We start from the raw sequence: 22,894 nt of genomic DNA, 5'->3' as shown, positions 1-22,894 counted from the left end.
GACTTGAGAGACTCAGACCAGAGGTTGGTAGAGTTTGTCTCTTTGAAGCATTGTCTGATGGAACCTATGAGTAAAGGTGAGGGAGGATTTTGATCAGGTAGGATGTGGAACACCTTAATTCCATTTCATCTTAAGTGACATAAGTAGGAGTATATAATGCAACTTAAAAAAAAAAAATCGGGCTTCCCTGGTGGCGCAGTGGTTGAGAGTCCGCCTGGCGATGCAGGGGACACGGGTTCGTGCCCCGGTCCGGGAAGATCCCACATGCCGCGGAGCGGCTGGGCCCGTGAGCCATGGCTGCTGGGCCTGCGCGTCCGGAGCCTGTGCTCCGCAACGGCAGAGGCCACAACAGTGAGAGGCTCGCGTACCACAAAAAAGAAACCCCCCCCCCGCAAAAAAAAAATCGAGGTAACATTGTATAAGTTTCATAGCCTGCCCATGCACATGAATTTTGTTCTTACCAAAGCAGTGGAGATGCTTCATCAAACTAACTTCACTTCTTGTTATGTGCTCATTCTATCAACACTCTCCAGCTTTCAGATTACTGTTGAGTAAGGCAGGACCAAAAGGAAAAGGAACTATGAGTTACCCCATAGTTCTCTTTTCTTCTGAGTCATTATTTTCAGCATAAGTGGTTGCCTAATACAGGAAAGTAACAGTAAAAAATGAAAACAATTGGGTTTTCTGGTCATTTGTGTTTCCTAGAATGCTATTGCTTTTTTCTCCATTGAAGCAAACCTGATTCACGTGGAAAGTGTGGTTTTCAGGGGCCTCAATTACTCAGTTTTAGTAAAAATTCTTAGTGTTTGCTTTGAATCTTCATAACTCTACAGACTGGAATGTTGTATTCATGGGACCTCCAGAATGTGATATACAAATTTTATATGTGAATGGAGTGACCAGGAATGGTGCATATTGTATGTATTTTCTCTGCGCACATGTATATTCTATTGTCTCATTGGGCTTTATTTACAAAACACAAATTCAAACAGAAAATTATTAGCACTTTGAAACAGAGACTGAAGAGCATTAAACCCAGTGTGAGGCCCTTATAAGTGCAGGGCCCTGTACACCTTCACAGCTCACATGCCTGTAAAGCTGGCCCTGCAAGGGCACGGGAAATACTCTGTTTCAATCTCAGTCACTTGCTTACCACTGGAGTTGTGAGTCATAATCAAAGTAACAGACTCAGAGTGGAAAAGGAAATGATTCTTTAAGAGAAGGGGAGAATGGACTGTGGAAAGACAAATGCAGCAGATGTTCACCATGGGAATAGAAGACAAGGGGGAATTGTCTGTGCTATTTTCTCCATCCATAAAATACCAAAGGGTTGTCCAGCCCAAGGGTAAGTGGAAAGTTTTTTCTCCAGAGTACCTTTTTATTTCTTGCTTTGCTTTATGTGAAATTTATCTCTGCTAGGAACACAGAATCTAATCTGTTTACATCTATTTTTAGAACCTATGCTATCCAGTACTTGTGAATAATATTAAGTTGGTAATCCCAGGATTGTCTGTAAATGGAGATTACCATGGCTATAACGTGAGACTCCAAAGGAAATTGTCTTCAGAATGTTCCTGATGGCACTTGGTGGGATGGAAAGTTGATTCCATGTGCATTAATTGTTTTATCACATGATTCTGTGAATGTGTCCCTTTTATCTGTCCAAGCCCAGGATGAGAGGAAATGGTCTACTTATTTGTATTCCTAATAATAATATAAAGAATAATATCTGAAACATAATTCATGCTTACCAAATATTTGCTGACTATTGAATGACTGCCATTATTACATGGTTGCTATTCTTTAGTTTTTATTCACAGGGCTTGTATTTTCCAGAGTTAAGAGACTGTGATATGATATTCATTTGGACATGCTTCTTTTTTTTTTTAACATCTTTATTGGAGTAAAATTGCTTTACAGTGGTGTGTTAGTTTCTGCTTTATAACAAAGTGAATCAGCTGTACATATACATATATCCCCATATCTCCTCCCTCTTGAGTCTCCCTCCCACCCTCCCTATCCCACCCCTCTAGGTGGTCACAAAGCACCGAGCTGATCTCCCTGTGCGCTGCTTCCCACTAGCTATCTGTTTGGTAGTGTGTATATGTCCATGCCACTCTCTCACTTCGTCCCAGTTTACCCTTCCCCCTCCCCGTGTCCTGTCTTATAACTTGGTAGGATCCCTGTGTTTATTATGCTATTAATTCCCCTTGCTTTTCCAAGAGTTGTTATTGGTAAAATCACAGGGAAAACCTTTAAAGAATCTGTCTAAAGAAGGGACAGGGAAAGGAAGGGAAGAAGTCTTAAACTGTAAACTTAAAACTGTAAAACTTAAAACTGTATCTCAGTCCATGGCAAACTGTGTAGGAAAGTAACCCAAATATAGAAATCAGGGTGGCTCTGGAGGGAGATGGTGGCTCAGTCCTTGGAGTTCTTATGAGATAAAGTTAGGGAAGTGCCTTGAAGCATATACCAGCACAAAATGAATCTTCATTGGACATGCTTCTTTTTTAATGGTATCATGTTGTTCTGAGTAATTTGCCCAGGTCTCCGCTGTACAGGGCTCAACTTGCAGCAGTGCCTCAGAGGACTTTCCTGATTTTGGGGAGGTTGTTTTGGGAAAGTCAAAATATTCCATGGTGCACTTACTGCATTGAGTGAAAAAAGGAGTTAGAAAAAAGATTGGCCACGCTGACTTCCTTATACTTCCTCACCCCAGTGTCTTTGCCTTTTTCTTCCCTCTGCCTGGAATTCTCTTTCCCCAAATATGCAAATGGCTTACAACTCACCTCACTGAGATCTTTACTCAAATGTTATCATCTTGGTGAGCCTTTCCCTGACTATTCTATTTAAAATTGAAACTTGCTCCCCACCATGGCGATTCTATGCACCTTCACTGTTTATTATTCTCCAAAGCACTTATCATCATCTGACACAGAATATATATTACTTATTAATTTTTATGTGTCTGTCTCTGGACACTAGAAAGTAAGCCCAGGAGAGCAAGGACTTGTTCTATATTATTTACTGCTGTATCCTCAGCATCTAGAATAGTTAATAGCACATATTACATCTAAGGAATATTTGTTAATGATATTGCCACTGAATTGGAGAAGTTCATGGCCCACTGTAAAGTGTGTGACAGCCCATAAAGGGCCATGGACCACACTTTGAGAATAACTGCCTGATAAGACACCAGTTTATTAGTATATTGAGAAATATTTTTCTGAGGCCCCTTGGATTTGTATCTTTTCCCTCTTTCTTTTAGATTTTGCAAAATCCTCTGTCACTAAAGGTTATCTGATCAGTCATGCTCATGTGGAAGTGTCAGCACATGTGTTGGTCTTGTCAGGTGCACAGTCATTTTTATAATTTAATTAGGACTGAATGGGTAAGCATCTGCTGAAAATAAAAGCAGATTAAAAGACTGAGTTGTGACTGAATAGAGTATTCCTAATCACTTAAAAAGATCATACTTTTCCTTTATAATTCAACTTCAGCGTCAACTTAGTAAGTTTAATTTACTTTCTGATTTGTTCTGGTTTTTCCTTTCAGCATATCTTCACATGTCCCAAATGGGGTAGGCTAAAATCAGTTTAGCCCTACAGAGCTGGGCTTAGAATAATGACATTGCTGCAAAAGGCACCAATGGGTTAGCTAAGGACAGTTCATGAAGTGGAACAACTCAGGTGGGAGGGGCAATTTCTACCAATAACTAGCAGGTATGGAGCATTTACTCTATACTAAATACCTTGATAAGTGCATGTGTAGACATGCATGTGTAGACATGTATTTTGTCAGTTAATCCACACAACAATCCTATGATATTACTGTTATTCTCATGTTACTAATGAGAAATGGAGGCACATGGGGGTCAAATTGTTTACAGTTAAAACAGCCGGTGATTACTGAATCTGACATTCAGTTGTGTCTGCTTGGACTCAAAGCTCATGCTCTCACCACTGTCTGCTGGACTGCCTTAGGTAATTTAAACTTTCAAGCAACATAAAGAAGTAGAATTCATTGATTGGTTAATTAATTCTCCAGTGGGTGGTTGAAGCTGCCTATATTTACATTTATTGAGTGTTTTGTACTTTTCAAAATGTTTCCATATTCTCTCTTGTGTCTTCATCTCTGTTTCTGTCTCTCTGTCTCTGTCTTTCTTTCTCTGCATCTCTCTCATCTCTCTCTCCTCTACTTTTTCCTTTTTTTTTTTTTAAACTAGGAGCTACTTGTTTGTTTGGATTTGATGATTGAAAAGACCAGTGTATAATTGCTGTCTGAGATGGAGCTGGAATGAATGGATACTTTTCAGGTCTGTCTCTTTTCTCTCCACCGTAAATTGGTTGAAATGAGACAGCATTACTTTATTAATAAAAATTTGGTGATAATTGGGACAGGAACTAGGCTATGTTAAAATGAAAAATACCTTTTGATATGCAAATGCTTTCTTTCTTAGGAAAATTAATCACATACATTTGATTTCAGGGGAATATTTAAATGACTTTGGGCAATAGTCCTCAAGGACCTTAAAGCCCTTCACATACTTAGTTAAAAAAGCAGAACATAGGCCCTCACTGAGCATTTGGTTCGACTACTTCGTTTTGCAGATTTGAAAACTGAAGCACCAAAAGCTGACTTCTACAAGGTCACAGTTTAAAAATTGGCTGAGTGAGATTTGAATCCAGATTTCCTGGTTTCTTGTCTAGGGATCATTCCTCCAAATCACAAGGATATAAAATACACAAACAATACTTGCTAATCCATATATTGTTCAACAAAAGAGCATGACAGCTGAATTGAATGATTGCATCAAATTCTAAAAACTAAGGTAGCGTTTCTCTTATGATTTCCATAATCCAGAACTTCCCCTAATTTGCGTGGTACTTTATCCTTGTTTTGTTTGAAAATGTGGGTGTTTAGTTTACTGCCTCTACTCCTCCTCCTGCTGTGGCTATTACGACTACTACCATTACAAGTTATCTTTATTGAGTGCCTACTCTGTGCTAGGCACTGCACTGTGATGAATACTTTATAGGTTTATCAGTCAGGTCAGTCAGGAAAACAGACATTATTCTAAGTATTTTGTGAAGAGAGGAATTTAATACAGGTGATTAGTTGATTACAAAATTATTGGATGGGTTTGAAGAGTGAAGGTCAGGAAAAGTCACTGACTTTCTGTTGGCTCTAGATTTTTAGAGGATCAAGAGGTTGCTGCTTTTGCCATGTTAGGAAAAGACAGCTTGTAGCATGAAGATAGGTAATGCTGAGGTGTGGGCGGGGATGGGGGTGGGAAATATCCAGAGGCCCCTGTGAAGCATTATGTATGCCAGAGGTCACATGGTTACCTGCTACTACCAAAGGAAGAGTAATGTACTGTAGCTGTCTGTCTTCCAAAACTCACCCGAATTGTAGAAACTGAACTATATCTAGAATCACATTGGCAAAGGAGTCTGAGAAATATAGTTCCTAAGATTCTAGCCTCTGTTATAAAGGGAGAAGGCTAGAAGAGGGTGAAAAGTCTGCTAATTCTCTACATTTAACTCATAGCAGAATAGTTGTTGTCTCCCTTTATTCTTTAAGGATTATACATGAGGAAACCTGAGACTTGGAAATTTTAAGGAACTTGTGTAAGTAGCCCCTGGATTACATAATAGGCTGACTGACACATGTTTAGTATAGCAGAGATAACCCCTGAAAGATAAAAAGTAATGAAATAATGTGTTATTTGACATTTTAAAAAGAGGCATTGAGGCAGTAATCCAGGGACTTATATATATAATTTTATATATAATTACATATTTTTATAATTTCAGATATATAAATATATGTATATTGATATTTTCTTTCCTTTTTATTTTTGAAATATAAAACTGGTGAGGATGTGGTAAGAAGAACATCGAGCTTAAAGTCACACAGTTAATCAGTGGGAGAAGCAGGATTTAAGGTCTCTGGAAGTCTGACTCCAGAGCCTGCTTCTTTGCAACAAAACCAACTATGTTGGGCTTCCCTGGTGGCGCAGCGGTTGAGAGTCCGCCTGCCGATGCAGGGGACATGGGTTCGTGCCCCGGTCCGGGAGGATCCCACATTCCGCGGAGCGGAGAGGCCCGCGTACCGCAAAAAACAAAAACAAAAACAACTATGTTGAGTCACTGAGGGGAGCTCCACTTCATATGATTATTCGTTAATTGGCATATACTTTAATAACTTCTCCTTTGCTCGTCCTGGATCTGAAAGATATATTTTACTTACTGTCACCCTATTTTAGAAGGAAAAGAATAAAGGTTGTATTATATTTTAGACCTATTGCTTTAAGCTAGAAAGCAAACAGTCAGGTCTTGTGCTCTATGAGGAAATAAAGATCCCAAAGTAAATAGTCTTGACTTTTAGGGTGAAGAGGAACCAAGAAAACAGATGAGGATGAGGGAGTGCAGGTTTCTTTGTTATATAAACCTGGCAGCCACCCAGCTCTGAAGAGAGGAAACTGAGAGGGCTGCACCTTATGATGGGAAGAGGTGGCAAGCACTGAGTGAGCAGGCAGTACCCTGGGGTTTTAATCCCAACTACCCTTGTCCCTTCTGGGAGTTAACTCAGACTGTAAGTATAATAAACAAATGTGAAACACAGAATTTCATTTAGGTGGTTGCTGAGATTTCTTTCTGCTCTGAAATTCAGACTTTGCAGTCTGTGAAGCATTATCATAGTATAAAGTTTACTCTTGCTTGCCAGGAACTGCTGACATTTTCCTTACACCTTTGAGATTTTGAAAGTTTAATAAGTTTGAAATTCATGGTCACATGATGCAATTTTGAGGTAACTTATTTAAGCACAGATTTTTCACATTTCTAAGTATATTTTAGTCAGGCAAATTTGTCATTTTTAAACATTTCTCTATCTGTTGCTTATATTTTTAGTCCCAGGAGACAACTCTCAAGTTATTTAAAGGAAAAGATTTTTGCAGATAATTGCTAAATTTGCAAGTTTATTAGATGCATCTCAGCCTCAGACCGAAGAAAACTAATTAGGATCTACGTTGGAAAAATAGCTATGTCTGCTCAATATCTGATTATTTTGAAGTTCAAAGCTTCAAAGTACTTTTATTTAAACTGAACTGCTTTTGTGTTTTTCTCCATTTTAGTTTAAAAATTGATAGGCTGGAAAACTTAACTGTTTTAACCAACTCCCACTGAAGTGATTAATTTGAGTTATAGATTATTCTCATCCAAATTGAATTAATATAGTAGAAGAAATAGATCACTTTTTTTGTTGATTACTTTTAATTGCTTCCAGTTTAATAAGCAAACATTACTTTAATGAAGTTTCTGCGTTTATTATGGTAGGAGGCTGTTCACTCCAGCTCCAGTATTAACTTGTCACCTTAGGGCATAGCTGCTTTATATTAATACCTTTTCTTGTCTTTTAGGAATGGACTAGAAGTTTACTGTTATCGATTGTGTCAATTCTTATCCTGGGTAGAGGATGCATGGGGTACTGCATAGAGAACTATTTGAGTCTCTGTATATGCTCAATGAGTAAGTGGATTGTGATAGAAGAACCTTTGTCTATCCCAAGAGAAGGGAGAGAATGAGAGTGTACTGGGGAAGCAATGGCTATGAGAAGTAACAGGTAGCAGTCATTCGCTGTCACTGGTGTTATACACTGGGAGAAGCATGGCCCTGGAGATAGAGGGAATTCGGCTCTAGAATCCTGAATCAGCAGCTGCCCGTATTTTGTAGGACAAGACACCTCATCTCTCTGCATCTCAGCCTCCTCATGTAAGAAATAAAGGTTTGACCCTGGTGATTTTGCCAGCTCTGAGAGTCCATGATCCTCTTTTGTTCAGTTGATTTGACAATTGACCACTGTCCATTCAGTCTTTGGCAGTTCATTTCAAGCCCAACTTTTTGAAAGTTTTGGTTAAAGTTTTGGAAAATAACTTTAACTTTTAACTTTTGGTTAAAGTTTTGGAAAATAAGAACAAGCCTTCCTAGGAATCGAGAGTCATTCAGGGAGACAGTCTTATTCTTTAATAATACCAATTCTGTCCACTTCAGGTTTGTCCTGCAACTTTTTACTTGAGTCCTTTATTTTTTTCAGAAGTCCTGCTTCTTGGAATTTGCTAAAAAGTTGCTCTATTCTTGTAATATTCTTACATATTGAGAAAAATGTCCATCTTTCCCGTGTATAAGTTTTTAAGGTACTTAACCACGTAATACTTGGAGGTACATATTCATAGGATGTTATTTTTCTTTTTAGAAACTCATAAATGTAAAAATATTCAATTTGATTCATACATTCTTTAAATTCTTTTTATTTCTTATGATGTTTATATTTAATAAACTTTTACATTTTATAGTAGTTTTAGACTTACACAAAAGTTGTGAAGATAGTACAGAGAGTTCCCATAATACCTCATACTTGGTTTCCCCTATTATTAATATATACATTAGTATGATACATTTAGCCCAACTGATGGACCAGCATTGATACATTCTTACCAACTAAAGTCCAGATTTTACTCAGATTTCTTTAGTTTTTGTCGTTTAATGTCTTTTTCCTGTTCCAGGATCCCATCCAAGATACCACGTTACATTTACACATCATGGTTCCTTAGGCTCCTCTTGTTTGTGACAGCTTCTTAGACTTCCCTTGTATTTGATGACCTTGATAGTTTGAGGAGTACTGTTCATGTATTTTGCAGAATATTCTCCAGGTCAGATTGAGATTTCTATATTTTCCCTCTGTTTATTTATTCAATCAGTTATTTAGATTAGTATGGATTTATGAGTATTTTATACTTTGGGTTATAATCTAATACAACTTTATTATTTGCTGCTCAAATTGTTCCAGCTTTGGCCTTTGGGAGCTCTTGCGGTTGGTTTCTGTACCATTTTGACATACCCTTACCAATTTTGGCTTTTTTTTTTTTTTTTAGCGGTACGTGGGCCTCTCACCGTTGTGGCCTTTCCCGTTGCAGAGCACAGGCTCCGGACGCACAGGCTCAGCGGCCATGGCTCACGGGCCCAGCCGCTCCGCGGCATGTGGGATCTTCCCGGACCGGGGCACAAACCCGCGTCCCCTGCATCGGCAGGCAGACTCTCAACCACTGTGCCACCAGGGAAGCCCTTGGCTTATTTTTAAAATTACTCTGTACAAGATATTCCATGCTCATCTTGAATAATTACTTCCCAAGTCCTAGAATCAGACATTTCTCCAGGTAGTTTTGGATTCTTTTATTGAGCATGGTATTAGAAATAAAAATTTGGGCTTTAGGTGTGTTAGCATGTTGTTTGTTTCTCTTAGGCCTCACAGCTGACAGAACAAGGAAGTATATGTAAGTATATAAACCTGTGCATATACACATATCTGTAAGTATTCCTATACATTTCCATCTATATTTATGTTAAGCTAAACATGAGTTTATACTGATGTCTCCCATTCTAATCCATTACCACAAGGGTCATTCTAGTCTTGTCCCCTTGCTTGTCTATAATTTCCTCTCAAATAGTGAAAAACCTGCTCCCACCACCCACCATCCATTTACTTCATTGTTCAATTCCAGTATACATATATAGTTGTTTAGAATTGTTAATCTAAGCCCCTGTGGCAAAAAATGTTATCAACCAGAGTACTGCTTATGTAAAAAAAATTTTTTTGCCTTTTCTTTTGCCGTAGCCTGCACTTTATATTTGAATACTTTTTTTTAAAATTGAGGTATTATAATTATAATTGACGTATAACATAAGTTGCAGGTATAAAGCATAATGATTTGATACTTGTATATATGGCAGAATGATCACCACAGTAAGTCTAGTTAACATCCATCACCATCACCATACATAGTTACAATTGGTTTTCTTGTGATCAAGATTTTTAAGATCTACTCTCAGCAACTTTCAAATATGCAACATAGTATTATTAACTATAATCCTCATGATGTACATTACATCTCCATGACATTTATTTTGACCCCCTTTGCCCACTTACCTATCTCCTACCCCCCACTTCTGGCAAGTATCTATGAACTAGTTTTTGTTTGTTCATTTGTTGTTTTTTAAAATTTCACATATAATAAGATCACATGGTATTTGTCTTTCTCTATCTGACTCATTTAACTTAGTGCAATGCTCTTAAGTTCCATCCATGTTGTTGCAAATGGTAGCTTTCATTTTTTCCTGGCTGAATTGTATTCCATTGTGTGTGTGTGTAGTATAATATATGTATATACATGTACACATGTGTATATATACATATATGTATATATACACATACATATATATGTGTATATATATATATAATAATCATGTCATCTTTATCTGTTCATTCATTGATGGACACTTAGGTTATTTTCATATCTTGGCTATTGTAAAAAACGCTGCAGTAAACATGAGGGTGCATATATTTGTTTGAATTAGTGCTTTTGTTTTCTTCAGTTAAATACCCAGGAGTGGAATTTCTGGATCATATGGTAGTTCTATTTTTAATTTTTTCAAGAACCCCCATACTGTTTTCCATAATGGCTGCACCAATTTACATTCCTTCCAATGGTGTACAAGGGCTCCTTTTTCTCTACATCCTTACCAACAGGTGCTATTTCTTGTCTTTTTGATAATGGTCATTTTATCAGGTGTGAGGTAGTATCTCATTGTGGTTTTGTTTTGCACTTCCCTGTTGATTAATGATGTTGAACAACTTTTCATGTACCTGTTGGCTATTTGTATATCTTCTTTGGAAATATGTCTATTCAAGTCCTCTGCCCATTTTAAAATCAGAATTTTTTTTTTGCTATTGAGTTGTATGAGTTCCTTATATATTTTGGATATTAACCCCTTATCAAATATATGGTTTGCATACATGTGCTCCATTCCATAGGTTGCCTTTTCATTTTGTTGGTTGTTTCTTTTGCTGTGCAGAAGCTGTTTAATTTGATATAATCCCACTTGGTGATTTTGCTTTTGTTGCTTGTGCTTTTAGTTTCACATCCAAAAATATCATTGCCAAGACCTATGGCACGGAGCATTTTGCTATATTTTCTACCAGGAATTTTACCAGTTCAGACCTTACATTTAAGTCTTTAATGCATTGCATTTTTGTGAATGGTGTAATGTAGGGGTCCAGTTTCATTCTCTTGCATGTGACTATCCATTTTTTTCCAACATCATTTATGGAAGAGACTATTCTTTCCCCATCGAGTATTCTTGCCTCCCTTGTCAAAAATTATATGAGCACATGTGCAAGGGTTTCAATCTGCACCCTTGATGCTATTCCATTGGTCTATGTGTCTATTTTTATTCCAGTATCATACTGTTTTGATTACTATAGCTTTATAATATAGTTTGAAATCAGGAAGTATCGTGCCTCTAGCTTTGTTTTTTCTCAAGATTACTTTGGCTGTACAGGGTCATTTGTGGTTACATACAATTTTAGAGTTGTTTTTTCCATATCTGTGAAAAATGCTATTGGAAACTTGTTAGGGATTGCACTGAATCTGTAGATTGCTTTGGGTAGTATGGACATTTTAACAATGTTAGTTAGTTCTGACCTATGAAAACAGGATCTCTCTCCATTTATTTGTGGCTTCTTTAATTTCTTCATGAATGTATTATAGTTTTCAGTGTCTAGATCTTTCACTTCCTTGGTTAAATTTATTTCTAAGTTTTCATTGTTTTTGACTTTGTTGTAAATGGGATTGTTTTCTTTATCTTTTTTTCAGATAGTTCATTGTTAGTATATACCAATGCAATTGATTTTTGTATGTTGATTTTCTATCCTGAAACTTTACTGAATTTGTTTATCAGGTCTAACAGTTTTTTTGGTAGTTTCTTTAGCATTTTCTATATACAAGATCATGTCGTTAGCAAACTAAGACAATTTATTTCTTCCTCTCCAGTTTGGATGCCTTTTGCCTTTTATTCTTTTTCTTGCCTAATTGCTCTGGCTAGGACTTTCTGTACTATGTTGAATAGGAGTAGTGAGAGTAGGCACCCTTATCTTGCTCCTGATATTAGAGCAAAAGCTTTCAACCTTTCCCTGTTGAGTATGATGTTAGCTGTGGGCTTATCATATAATGACCTTTTTTATGTTGAGGTACATTCCTTCTATACCTAATTTGCTGAGAGTTTTTATCATGAAATGATGAATTTTGTCAGATGCTTTCTCTGCATCTATTGAGATCATATGATGTTAATCTTTCATTTTATTAATGTGGTGTATCACATTTATTGATTTTTGTATGTTGAGCCACCCTTTCATCTCAGGGATAAATCCCACTTGATCATGGCGTAAAATTCTTTTATTTATTTTATTTTAATAAATTTATTAATTAATTTATTTTTGGCTGCATTGGGTCTTCGTGGCTGCACGTGGGCTTTTCTCTAGTTGCGGAGAGCGGGGGCTACTCTTTGTTGCGGTGTGCGGGCTTCTCATTGAAGTGGCTTCTCTTCTTGTGGAACATGGGCTCTAGGTGCGTGGGCTTCGGTAGTTGTGGCACGTGGGCTCAGTAGTTGTGGCTCGCGGGCTCTAGAGCACAAGCTCAGTAGTTGTGGTGTGTGGACTTAGTTGCTCTGCGTCATGTGGGATCTTCCTGGGCCAGGGCTCGAAACTGTGTTCCCTGCATTGGCAGGCAGATTCTTAACCAATGTGCCACCATGGAAGTCCTAAAATTCTTTTAATGTGATGTTGAATTTGGTTACCTAGTATTTTTTGGAGAATTTTTGCATCTATATTCATTAGGGATATTGGCCTGTAGTTTTCTTTTCTTGTAGTATGCATATCTGTCTTTTTTTTTTTTGCGGTACGTGGGCCTCTCACTGTCATGGCCTCTCCTGTTGTGGAGCACAGGCTCTGGACATGCAGGCCCAGCGGCCATGGCCCATGGGCCCAGCCACTCCGCGGCATGTGGGATCCTCCCAGACCGGGGTACAAACCCGTGTCCTCTGCATCGGCAGGCGGACCCTCAACCACTGTGCCACCAGGGAAGCCCCATATCTGTCTTTGGTATAAAGTAATGCTAGCCTAAAAAACTGAGATTGGAAATGTTGCCTCCTCTTCAATTTTTTGGAAGAGTTTGAGAATGATTGGCATTCATTCTTATTTAAATGTTTGGTAGAACTTATCGGGGAAACCATCTGGTCCTGGGATATTCCTTGTTGGGAGGTTTTTGATTACTGCTTCAATCTCTTTACTGGTTACTGACCTGTCAGATTTTCTATTTCTTCATGGTTCAGGGTTAGTAGGTTGTTTGTTACTAAAAATTTAATTAATTTCTTCTAGGTTGTCCAATTTGTTGGCATATAATCATTCATAGTAGTCTCTTATGATCCTTTGTGTTTTATCAGTTGTACTGTTGCCTTTTTCATTTATAATTTTACTTGTTTGAGTACTCATTTTTTTCTTGGTGAGACTAGCTAAAGGTTTGTCAAATTTGTTTATTTTTTCAAAGAATCAGCTCTTAGTTTCATTGATCATTTCTTAGTTTCATTGATCATTTCTGTGTTTTTCATTCTCTATTTCATTTATTTTTGTTATGATCTTTTTTTATGTCCTTCTAACTTTGAGCTTAGTTTTTTCTTCTTTATCTAGTTTCTTAAGGTGTAAAGTTAGGTTGTTTGAGATCTTTCTTTTTGCTTAATGTAGGCATTTATTGCTATAAACGTCCCTTTTAGCACTGCTTTTGCTGCATCCCATAAGTTTTAGTATATTTTTTCATTTTTATCCATTTCAAGATATATTTTGATTTCCCTTTTGATTTCTTGTGACCCATTGGTTGTTCAGTGGCATCTTGTTTAATTTCCACATTTTAATAAATTTTCCCATTTTTCCCCTGTTATTGATTTCTAGTTTCATTTCATTGTGGTCAGAAAATATATTTGGTATAATTTCAGTCTTTTTAAATTTTGTGATATTTGTTTTGTTACCTAACATATGACCTATCCTGGATAATATGCCATGTGTGTTTGAGAAAACTGTATTTTGCTGCTGTTGGATGGAATGTCGTATATATTTGTTGGGTCTGTTTTGTCTAAAGTATAGTTCAAATTTAATGTTTCCTTATTGATTTTCTGTCTGGATTAATCTATCCATTTTTGAAGTGGGATGTTGAAGTAACCTACTATTATTATTATATTATTGTCTATTACTCCTTCAGATCTGTTAATATTTGCTTAATATATTTAAGTGCTCTGATGTTGGATGCATATATACTTACAATTGTTATATTATCTTAATGAATTGACCCTTTATCATTATATAATGACCTTCTTTGTCTCTTGTTACTATTTTTTACTTGAAGTCTATTAATTTTGTCTGCTATAAGTATAGCTACCCCGCTCTCTTTTGGTATCCATTTGTGTGGGATAACATTTTCCATCCCTTCACTTTGAGCTTATGTGTGTCCTTGAAGCTGAAGTAAGTCTCTTGTGGGCAGCATATGGTTGGGTCTTATTTTGTCTCCATTCAGCCATTTACATTTAAAGTAATTATTGATATGTAAGTACTTACTGTTGCCATCTCATTAATTGTTTTCTTGCTGTTTTGTAATTCCTTTATTCCTTTGTTCCTCTCTTGCTGTCTTCCTTTGTAAATTAATTATTTTCCATGGCAGTATATTTTAATGTCTTTCTCTATCTTGCATGTATTTAGTAGATGTTTTTGCTTTGTGGTTACCCTGAGGCTTACCTCAAATATCTTATAGTTATAACGGTCTGTTTTAAGCTGATAACAGCTAAACTTCAATTGCATATGAAAAGTCTACTGTTTCATTTCCCCCTCCACATTTTATATTTTTGATGTTACACTTTACATCTTTTTATATTGTGTATCCATTAATAAGTTATTGTAACTATAGCTATTTTTATTACTTTTGTTCTTAAACCTTTATATTAGCGTTAAGTGGTTAATATACCACCATATTACAGTATTAGTGTATTCTGAATTTGATTATATATTGCCTTCACTAGTGTGCTATTTATTTTCATAAGTTTTCATGTTACTAGTTGGTATCCTTTCATTTCATCTTCAAGAATTGCTTTCAGTGTTTCTTGTGAGGTAGGTCTTAGGAAATTCTTTATCTCATCTTCATTTCTGAAGGATAACTTCGCTGGGTATTCTTGGGATGGCAGTTTTTTTTCTTTCACCACTTTGAATATATCTTCCTATTCTTTCTTGGTCTGTAATGTCTCTGCTGAGAAATCTGCTAATAACCTTATGGAGGTTTCCTTGTATGAAATAAATTTGATTTTTCTTGCTGCTTTTTAAACTCTCTTTTTGACTTTGATTTTAGGCAATTTTCTTATGCTGTGTCTTGGAGAAGATTATTTTGAATTGAAGTTTTAACATGACCTATATGCTCCATGAACTTGAATATCCGAATCTCTCCTCAGGTTTGGGAAGCTTTCAGCCATTATTTCTTTCTTATCCTTTTCTCTCTTCTCATTTCCCCCTCCCTGCCTGAGATAAAAATGCAATAGTATTTTGGTAAGTCTGTAACTTTTTATATTTTAAATGTACCTCATAGGATGTCACTTCCTGTATCACATTATGATTATTTTTGTTTACATATCTGTATTATTTCCTGCTGGGCTATAAGCTGTTCCTGAGCTGGAAATAAATTGTCATCTCTCTAGTGCCTGATGTGATGTTTGTGTTATACGTAGTGCTAATTAAATGTTTGAATCAATGAATCTTTGAGTTTTATGCGAGCAGAGCAATGCTGTCATAGTGAACTAGACTTACAGAGCTGGGTTGCCTTCAAACAGAAAGCTAAACTGCCTTTTGGGTGTTTACATGCAACATTTAACCTGATACATAGTGGTGTGATGTCCAGGGTAGGGTCTCTGGAATCAGAATGTCTAGCAATGAATCTTGGCTCTACCACTTACAAGTTGTGACCTTGGGAAGGTTATTTAACTTCTTTATCCCTCAGTTTCCTTATCTGTAAAATGTGGGTAATAATAAAATCAAGCTCATAGCGTTCCTGTGGGTTGAATGAGGACATACTTGTAAAAGGACATGGACTATATATAACTGCTTTAAAAAGGTCAGCATTATTACCATTGAATAATTTTAATATAATTTTATTCTTAATTGGCATATTTAAAATATTCCTTCCCCTTTTCCTTTCCTTCTACTAGAATATTTTTAACCTTAGTTCTCAGCCTTAATTTCTATAGATTTGATTATTTTTCTCCTAATATTTGTGTGTGTATGTCTTTTCCCTCAGCAGTGAGCAGAATCATTGTTTCTCAGAGAGCACACTCTTAGCTTGGATCTTGGCTTGAGAAGTAATTATTTTGTCATTACCTCCCATTGCTCTGAATTTGCCATCTGTTGGCAACATCACTGAAATGATCCAAGTCTTCTGTAATCTGGCAGTAGTTAATTAATTAATTATTATTATTATTTTTTTGCTTTAATGCCAGCTTAAGTTCTGTCTCTCAGATGGGGAATTTGGCTAATATTAGAAGTAAGCCTGACTATTTGGCGTTTATATAGAACATCTATAGTGTGCAATTTGGAAAGACAGCTATTTTACTTTTTAAAATCCTATTAAATATGAGAGGAAAGAATAACTTGAAAAGAAAAGAATGGCAGAAAGTTGTTTTAATTTTGGTTTATGCTATTATTTGTATTAACTCAGAACTATGCAAAGAATGGCCCATCTTTGTAATTTCTACATTGGGTATGGCAGTGGTCTTTGAACACTGAGATGTTTTAAAGATAATCTGTGCCTTAGAAACTTTATCATGCAGACCATCTAGTTTCAGATTCTAAGCCAATTTCCCCATAGGTCTTCCAATTGCTCGATGTTCTTTTACAACTGTCATTCTCAAGAGCTATTCATCAGGCTGAGTTTGCATCCCCGGAATCACTGTTCCTTGGGGTCTTCCATGTCACATGAGGAATGTCTTTACCACTGCCACATCCGTCTTTCTTTTGCACATTTGTATTTATCTTTCATGTGGATCTATTCCAAACCTCCCGTAAATCTTAGTAGAGTGCCTCTTAGCCTCTGAATTCTCTTTATCGTCATGGAAGCATATTCTTGAAAGGATTCCAGGAGGGCAGTTATAATGAGTGATCCTCTCATTTTTCTCATTCTTTCTTTCAGACCTGCCAGAGAAATTGCTTATTTCACAGAAGGATGGTGCTGGCTGAAAGACGCTTTCTTGAAATGGAGGGATTACTGCCTTCCACAGGTTCCCCTGAAGATGTATTTTATTTGCATTTTAATTCTTAGAGCTAAAAGGCACGAGCATGAACTATTGAGGATATTAACTCTGAAACTTTGTCTGCATTGTTTCTGTTTGCATGCTGTATAGTGTGTTACATAGGAATCTATCAACAAAAATATATACTCCTGGCTATAAATTAGGTTTGACTATTCATTTGATAAAAGCTACACCTATCCTTTTGATAATAAATAAATAAATACACAATAGATTGATAATGTCTAGTGTTGGTGAAAGTATGGGGAAGCAGTTACAGTCATTCTTACATATAGTGGTGACTGCTGCAACATTTTGGGAAGGTAATCTGGACAGCATGTAGCAATATTTTAAAATCCTTTTTTTCTTTTAGGAATTCATTTAATGACAACCTATTGAGCACAGACTATGGAGCAGCAACCATTCTAGTTACTGGGGATATGGCAGTGGCAAAATGAAGTCCTTAACCTCATGGATCATGCTTTTATTTGGAGTGGGAATGGAGACAGAAAATAAACAAACAACTAAGTACAAAGTATGTCAGATGGGGACTAATGCTCTGGACAAAATAAAGTAGGGTAAGGGGGAATAAGAATACCTGCTTCTTTTGGGGAGGCGTGTCATTTATTTTATATAAAGTGGTCATGAAAGGCCCCACTGAGAAAGTGACAGTTGAGTAGTAATTTGAAGGAAGTGAGAGAAATAAGGACATCTGGAGACCTGAGCAACAGAGTTCCTAGTAGGGGCAACAGTGAATATAAGAAATTCTAAGGTGGAGGCTTCTTATTGGATCAATGGACTAGTGCTGAGGCCAGTGTGTCTTTTGTAAACATTGATAATGGCATTTTATTATTCAAATTTCTGAAATGTTTATGTTTTCAAATCTATCAGCCTCTTTCTTTACAGTTTTGAACTTTGAAAATATGTTTAGAATGACCTTCCATGTGCTCACAATTATGAAAAAAAATACGGTTGGCCCTCTGTATCTGCAGGTTCTGTATCCATGGATTCGACCAACTGTGGATTAAAAATGTATTGTAAAAAAATTCCAGAAAGTTCCAAAAGCGAAACTTGAGTTTGTACCATGCCTGCAGCTATTTACATAGCATTTACATTTTATTTACAACTATTTACATAGCATTTACATTGCAATAGGTATTATAAGTAATTTAGAGATGATTTAAAGTATATGGGAGTTGTGCGTAGGTTATGGTATGAAAATGCTATGCCATTTTATATGCGGGGCTTGAGCACCGTCCAATTTTGGTATCTGTAGGGGATCCTGGAACCAATCCCCCATACATACTGAAGGATGACTGTAGTTTTTTCTTTTAAACCTACTGATAAGTGTGTTCACACTTAGAACTTTTTGAAACTAGATGTTAACTATGAAAATGATCATGCAGTGATTGTACATCACTACAGTATGTATCCTAAAATCATCTGTGTTTATGTTGACAGATTCTTTGCTTGATTGACCAAACTTTAGTTAGGCTCCTGAACCTTCTCCTGGACTCACCTGTATACTTCCTTGTAAAATCCAGTTTTAGCAAGAACCCTGCCAAGTCAGTTTAGCAAGAGACCCCCATCCTCAATATCTGATCACCCTCTATATCTGATCAGGTTCTTCATCCTTCACCACCCCCAGATGATGCCTAATTACCCTGGCCTATCTTCAGCAAAGAACCCTGTTAGGTCAGTTTAGGTGAAATTCTCCTTATCCCTGGTGTTCCCCTTAATAATTTTCCATCCACTACCCTCCTTCCCCTTCCACTCCTGGGCTGTATATTCCCACTTGCCCTGTATTTGCAATTAATCCAGGTTTGGTACTGAGTCACTTTTACCTTATTGCGATAGTCCTGAGTAAAACTTGTTTTTGCTGCTTTAACTACTGCCCAGCTCTGGTTTTTATTCGAGAATGTTTAGTCTGCAGTGGAGCATCTGAGTCAGTCTAGAGTTTTGTAGGTTTCTTAATATTAGGAAGATCATTAGCTATTATAAAGTTAGAAATCTTTGTGTGAGTAGGTGACTATGTTTTTCTTTTTGTATTAGTATGAATAAGCATTTAATATGGTTATAATAGCATATAACTCAATGTCTTTTTTTGAGAAAATACTAATCATGAATTATTATGATGGATCAGTGTTGGATGATATTATTTTCTGTGGTTACCTTAAATATATAGTTAAAAATGCCTGTCAATGCAAAAGATCAAATTTGACTATACTCTACCCAGTGATGAATGGCAAATATGCTGAAAACTTAGGTTAACCCAGAATTATTTACTTTCTTCAAGATTCCAGTTATTAAAACTTGCAAATACAACACTAGATTAAACTTTCATTTTTTGTTTCTGGCTTGGTCTAGGTACATATGGAGTCCTCCTTTTGGAATGTAAGTCTTATGTATGACTTGCTTTGAGGAAGAGATGCTCGTTAGTATTAAAATTTGTATATGAACAGTTAAATGTTATACTATTGATGGGTTATATATCTTTTATTGTTACTAATTATATTGCCCTTAGAACCTTTGAAAAATCTGTTGATAACTTCCATTTCTAACAGGAATCATGTTATTCATAGGGCCTCAGCTAAAGGGATACTAATATATATATTAGAGGTGCATTCAGTGTTGGAATTGTGTGACCTCTTATACCATAATCATTAAAACCCAGGACTTCTTCATATACTGCCTTAAACGGGATTCTGGGATCCTTCTATGTATACTGGTCTAATTTCCTCAATGACATTAGAAGTTCCTTGAGGAGATTACACGTGGGAAAATAGCACAACAAGTTTTTAAGTGAAGTAGGGAGGTAAACATTACAATTTTGACCCATAATTTCAGAGTAAAATATGATCATTATCAGCTAGCAGTCATGTTTTTCCATTTCTGGTCAAATTAGGTGTCCACTGTTTCTCTAACATTTGCAGAAAATTGGTTCAATAGTCTGTACATGAATTATTCCCCTTTCTGGTATGAATAAACATGCAATGGAAAATATTAATTAAAGCAAGTCTGGTTATTCAAACAATGCATTATTTAGGAAAGATCTCTAATATTTAATGCTAATTTTCTTTCTTGTATGTCAACAATCTCCATGATTTTTTGTTGTTTAAATTTATAAGTGATTAATCAAAAGCACAAATAGATATAGGAATCTTAAGATCTAATATCCTCATTCATAACAACTCTTTAGTAGTGGTCCCTAAAAGATATCAAATACTTATTGTTTTACAAAGCCTGGTGGTAACATTCTCTGTGTTGCCTAAGGGTAGCAGTTCTTCAACTGAATGTTTTTACTATGACATTTTTTATTTCTTGTTGTGATGTACATTAAGGTTAATATAACTTGTGTTCTTAAAGCGATTCCTTCAAAAGGAAATGTCGTGAGCTAGAAGTTCATCTTCAAACCCAATGGCAAGGACAGCTCTTTAAAGTGATTTTAATGAATTATCAATTTTATTCTGATACACTACAGTGCCTATAAATACCTACATATTTTCTGGGAATGCATGCATGAAACTATACACACGTTGTCCTTTGTTAGAATGCAAAGCATTGATGTCTGTCTTTAAAAACTGTTTTCAATTTCATTTGGAGATGGCCAAGTTTTAATTAAATAAAAATGTCAGGAATAATGAATAAAGATGGAAAAATGAGATAAAAATTCATCAACCTGGCAGACCTTGCTGATTTGGCATTAAAGAAGTTGTATTTAAGATCTAATTTTAACAACATTCTTCAATAATGTGACACAGTAAAGGAATATTCTTCACGGACTACTTTACTTCTAATTTGCTAAATAATGCATTTCTAATTGCTAAAATAATAGTCAGTGAAGGGACTTCCCTGGTGACGCAGTGGTTAAGAATCCGCCTGCCAATGCAGGGGACACAGGTTCTAGCCTTGGTCCGGGAAGATCCCACATGCTGCAGAGCAACTAAGCCCGTGCACCACAACTACTGAGCTCTAAAGCCCACGAGCCACAACTACTGAAGCCCACGTGCCACAACTACTGAAGACCGTGTGCCACGACTACTGAAGCCTGCGTACCTGGAACCCATGCCCCGCAACAAGAGAAGCCTCTGCAATGAGAAGCCCTCACACCGCAACGAAGAGTAGCCCCCGCTTACCGCAACTAGAGAAAGCCCGCGAGCAGCAACAAAGACCCAACGGAGCCAAAAAAAAAAAAAGGTCATTAAATTGTTAAATTGCATTATATTACTGAAGTACAACATATATTTAAAATATAGCTTTTTAACTGAATACTTAAAATTTTTGACTCACAGTAATTGTGGTGGTTTTAAAATGTGTCCCCCAAACCTTTGGCACGCCTGTCTATAAAATGTGGAGCCTAATTTCCCTCCTCTTGACTATGGGCTGTACTTGGTGACTTTCCTCTAATGAATCAAATGTGGTGGAAGTCATGGTGTGTCACTTTCAAGGGTGGTTGTAAAATATACTGAAGCTTCTGTCTTTCTTTTGAATCACTTGGAAAGTGGAAGTTGCCTGTCTTGTGAGGACACTCAAGCAGCCCTAAGGAGAGATCCTTGTAATGAGGAACTGAGTCCTTCTGCCAAGAAACAGTACTGACTTGCCAGCTACTTGAATGAACCACCTTGGGAGGAAATCCTCCAGCCCATTCAAACCTTCAGAAAATTGAGCCGTGGCCAACATCATGGCTGCAACCTCCTGTGACACTCCAAGCCAGGATCACTGGGCTAAGTAGTTCTTACATTTCAATCCATAGAAACTGGGAGGTGATGCATATTTTTTGCTCTTTTAAGCCACTAAGTTTTAAGGTAATTTGTTAGCCTTAACCCTTTAATACTTTGAAATCAGCCTGATAGAGTTTTTGGTTTAACTAGAGTGTCTATAAAGCTGTATTTCAGGATGCTTTTCTTCCAGTAGTTTTAAATTATGCTCTGGACATTTATTTTTAGTAGTAACTTTAGAAACCTTTTGAGTCTCTGTACAATAGGTAATTAAAGGCAAGCAAAAGTAGATACTTTAAGATTAAAAAAAAAACAAACCTTTTGGTCATATTTATTCTTGAAACAATGATTTTTAAAAGTCTTAAATGTTAACCTAGATGTAAACTAGATGTTAAACAGGCTTTTATTAACCTGTAAGATTTGGAAAAGATTACTTGAAACTTCATTTCATATATAACAGTATGACCACCTCTCCAGGATTTGCATGGTTCCCAAAGGGCTTACTTTCTTAAAATCACTGCTGCCTTTCAAATTCTCCATTAATTAATTAATTAATTCATGCATTCATTCCTTCAACCAACAGATATTTATTAAGCACCTACTACACGCCAGATACTATTTAAGGTCCTTGAGATGAGTGATGAATAAAGTCATCATCTTCTGATGAATAAGGTCAGTTTGGGGATGGTCTGTCCATTCTGCCTCTGTCTCTGTTTCACACCACGTGAACCAAGAAGCAGCCTTCTTAGCCTTCCCCCTCACTTTTCACCAAACCATTTATTTAAGGAATTTGTGTCCAGGTTTTCCTGAATTTTTGAGTAGATGGAGAGTTTTACCCTGAAGAAACACATAGAACTTAAAATTCACAGTAAGACATGCCTGTTTTCAGAAGTCCTGTAGCTATTTCCAGAAGTTGAGTTTCAGGCTCCCTGGTTGTGTTTCCTCACCCTCTTTATGCCTCCTTCTCTCTTC

At 36.6% G+C, this 22,894-nt stretch overlaps 1 long non-coding RNA gene across 1 annotated transcript; it reads left to right on the top strand.

Moving 5' to 3' along the window:
• Positions 1-15,342: 15,342 nt before the first annotated feature.
• Positions 15,343-17,733, top strand: LOC309821039. Its single transcript, XR_014296565.1, has 3 exons — positions 15,343-15,380; positions 17,108-17,195; positions 17,578-17,733. It is a non-coding gene; the product is annotated as an uncharacterized lncRNA (long non-coding RNA).
• The last annotated feature ends 5,161 nt before the right edge of the window (positions 17,734-22,894 follow it).

The sequence above is a fragment of the Grampus griseus genome, assembly GCF_964374135.1.
Source record: "Grampus griseus genome assembly, chromosome: 3".
Classification (NCBI taxonomy): Eukaryota; Metazoa; Chordata; class Mammalia; order Artiodactyla; family Delphinidae; genus Grampus; species Grampus griseus.
The sequence above is the reverse complement of the archived record's forward strand: the minus strand, read 5'-3'. Positions and strand labels throughout refer to the sequence as shown.